We start from the raw sequence: 4,041 nt of genomic DNA on the forward strand, positions 1-4,041 counted from the left end.
CAGATTGGTTTTATCTTTCTTTCCACCTCATCATGGTTACAATTTTTTTCATTCACTTTTTTTTTCGATTGTTGTTTTTGGCGAGCTTCCTTAATCCTATCGTTTGCCCGTAAGTTTCTGCTTGTGTAGTTATTTCTAACTGAGATAAGCAACTAATGGTAAATTATATAATCTTCATCCCACAGTATTACGGAAAAGTTTATTCATTGAATGTAAAATTGCTATCAATCGATTAAAAATAAAATTGGCCGTCATCTTCAAAAACATCCATGGAGGGTATTGAACCCACGACCTTCGCTTTAGGAGAGCAACGCTCTGCCACTGAGCTACATGGATTTACGATCAGAAAACAATCTATATTATACATACCTCTTAATTATACAGAAAGAAGGATAGGCATAAATTAATTAATTTTCTATATTTTGAATGCTATGACTTGGAATAGAGTGGTTACAAAATTCCATAAAAAATATGTTAAGTGGTTAAGAATTACAGACGAAGTAGAAGCATACATGCAAGCTCTCACACTCCGAAATTCACTTGTACTCATCTCATTTGAGAGAAGAAGAGCATTGGATGAAGTTATATCTGGGATGGGTGTCAAAAGATGCATTAAGGAGTTGTGTAAAGTTCCCAATGGGCTGACCACGTCTAAATAGATAAAATAGATAAAAAAAATGAACCCATAAATCAATAAAACTTTATCATTCTTATAGATGCATCGAATCGAAATTTTTTCATTTATACATATCTTGTATACCAATAAAATTTCGACTAATGATATTCAGAGTATATTTACAAAAAAAGAATCCGATATATTTTTGTTATATTTTATTCATAAATAGTTATTTTTTATAGAATAAATCTTGAATCAGCGCGTTGAGAACATGATGAAATTTATATCCTTCAAAGGTCAATCAACATAGTTTTCATATGAATTTGTTTTTTGCACCTAAAAATAGGGTCTATAATCTATTTTTTATTGTTTACTTGTCGATACTTAAATACCTACGATCATTATTTAAAATTAATTTTCATATCTTCGCTCATTAAATCATCTTAAAAATGAAATTATATTTTATATCGTTTCTTAGCAAAAAAACTTATTTATTGTGTTAATCGCCCAATAAAATTAAATAATTAATGATGCTAAAATTTTGTTAAAAGGTAGAATAATAATTACAAAAAGCTTTCTAAATTTATTAAATCATGTAAAACAAAGTATTTTAATGCTATGGCAAATATTAATATCCAAGTAGCAAAAATAAATGTTTAAGAACATTATATTACATACAAAATGATTAAAAAAATGTAAATAGTTCCAACGATTTTTTATTATTTACATTATTTTGTTTTTTACCAATAAAATAACTTCTCTTATTTTTACACCTTGAAATAAGATAGGCACAAAGCATGCTAGATTACTATGTAATCTTAAAATTTACATGTTTTAAAAATAGACATTTCTAACCAATACAACTTTAAAATAAATACTATAATCTTAAAATTTGTTATAATAATAATTTTATTCAAAAATGGTCATATATGAAATCTTAACAGAGTAATCGGGAATATTTTTACGCGCTGGTGGTAAACAATAATAAAATTTAAATCTTGGCATATGAGAATAGTCCATTGTTTGATAGGGTTACATTACATTGATTATTTGACATACTCCATTGCTTTTCTATAATATATAATTATGTTCTAATATAAATATATTTATGCTAATAAAAAAAAATAAGAAATAACAGCATTCATTTTTTTATTTAATTGTCGAAATTACATTTTATAACTATTTATAGAAATTTCATAGAAAACAAATAATTGCCGAAAATATATTTAAAATATAATACAAAATATATCTTTCTTTAATTTTATACGGTAAAATTTTTTTGTTTTGATGCAATAAAAAAGCATTCTGCATGCCATATAAATTAATATTTACAAACTTGATTTTAGATCGAAAACGCAGCCAAAGATAATATATATTTTTTTACAATTCTGGAAATCATATTTTTTAGTGAACAGTGCTTTTTTTCTTCAATCCTGTCTTTCAACGACTTTTTAATTTTTATTTCAAATTTTATAGATTTTTTGTTTAAAATTTTAATATTTCTGCATAAATATGTGCAATACATATACATTACGTGCAACCGAGAAAACACTAATGTTCTGGGTTCATTAAGACTATTTTGATTCATTTTTCAATGTTATACATGACTATATATTTGATTTAACGTGTCGTATATCCTTCTAAATCATACATATTCAATATTGGTTATGAAATTACAATATATTGTATATGTTATATTCAATCTGACTGCATTTTAAACAAATATAAAAATTCACTTGTATCCATGCACTATAAAGAATTTGTTGAATTATTTACCTGGGTATTTATATACATAAAGTTGTTGGATTCTTAATGCGGCATAAATGGAATAAAATCTAGACGTTTCTATCTTCTTTCCTCATTAATATGCATCGTTTTTATATTTTGAATATGTAAATTTTGTAAATATTTCACTAAATTGTGCTTTTTTTATTTATGCGCGAATCATGATCATTTTTATCTATTATTAAACTATAATTTGGTTCTATGAACTGTAGGTTTCTGCTTATAATTATATGTATTATTTTTTAAATATAAATAATCTGAAATTTTTACTTTTTAAAATTCGAATCCAATGTCATTAATCTATAGATTATTAAAAAAATTTCTTATCCAAGACTTTACTTCACATCCAGACTCTATTTTTTTAAGGCAACGATTACATAGAATATTGTGAAATTCTGAAGTTTAATTTGCTTTTTTAATCTAGAAATGAGAGAATAATTTGGATATTTTAAATGATTTTTCAGCTAAAACTTAGAAAAATTTTGATATCGAAAAACCATGAAAAGAAGAATGGATCAATTTTTGTATCAGTTCTATCAAAAAATGCGATAGATCATTGTGGCGTAATCAATAAGCCAATTCTACATATTTTCTGTAATGATTTAATTAAAGACATAATATTTATATCTGTTGTTTTAGAATACAATCACTGAATGAATTTCATGCAAAATAAACACATGTTGTATAAAATTGACTTATTTTTCATTAGCTTATTATGCTGTTTTTATCATATTTCTCCAGGTGAATCAACATTCTCTGTTCTTTAATATTTTAACTAAATTTTTTAAAGTTTTTGTCTGTGAAAAGAAAATTTAAAATTTGAGGGATAGTTTTCTTTATAAATAAATAAAACTACATCTTCACCTTTATTATTTCGTCTTTTTATAAAATAGCCGTATAGTATTGGGTTTAAACAGATAAATCTTTAAAATTTAATAAATTAATATGTGTGTATGTTACGATGAATTTTTAATTTTTCGACTATCACTAAATAAATACATAAATTATTATAAACAATATTAGATGCTAAATTATTAATTTTTATATAAACTATTGTGATGTAGTGTATATATGTTCAATAAAAGTCTTTATAATGATTTATAATTAATTGGTTGTTTCTAGCGCCACGTAGTCGTGAGCACCCTAGTGCATATTTATTTCATATTCAAAAAAAATTTATAGTGGATGTGTATAGTTTTGTTTTTTTGCTACAAATGTATATAAATTTTTTTTTACGGGTTTAGTTTAGTTTTTTAATTGTAACTTTTCGCTTTGAGTATAATGTGATTTATTCTGTTTGGACATGATATCTTTACTCTAGTCTTAACATATACAGTATCTAAACTCTCTTCGAGAGATACTAGTCGCGAGATTTCCCGTAATTCTATAGTTTGACATATGCCGACCTAGTTTTTGACCTCAAGTTCTTTCTGATAATTTTTATAGTTTTAAAAACCAATAACAAAATATGAGAAGAAATAAATATGATTATATATTTTTTTCGTTGCTAATTGTTGCGTGCCTAGACCAATATTCAGATTATCATATAAAGAACCTCTGTTAATTTAACGATATATTATGATGTCTTTAGAACGATGCATTCTTTAGTGCACGTTTGTTTATATATCTTCCGATATGAA

The 4,041-nt window shown here is 24.8% G+C and overlaps 1 non-coding gene across 1 annotated transcript; it reads right to left on the reverse strand.

The window, feature by feature from the left end:
* Positions 1 to 264: 264 nt before the first annotated feature.
* TRNAR-CCU (transfer RNA arginine (anticodon CCU)) lies at positions 265 to 336 on the reverse strand. Its single transcript has one exon. It is a non-coding gene; the product is annotated as a tRNA-Arg (tRNA).
* Between the last annotated feature and the right edge of the window lie 3,705 nt (positions 337 to 4,041).

This window comes from Rhyacophila brunnea, unplaced genomic scaffold (assembly GCF_057557595.1).
Source record: "Rhyacophila brunnea isolate RB1 unplaced genomic scaffold, BYU_Rbru_1.0 scaffold_37, whole genome shotgun sequence".
Classification (NCBI taxonomy): Eukaryota; Metazoa; Arthropoda; class Insecta; order Trichoptera; family Rhyacophilidae; genus Rhyacophila; species Rhyacophila brunnea.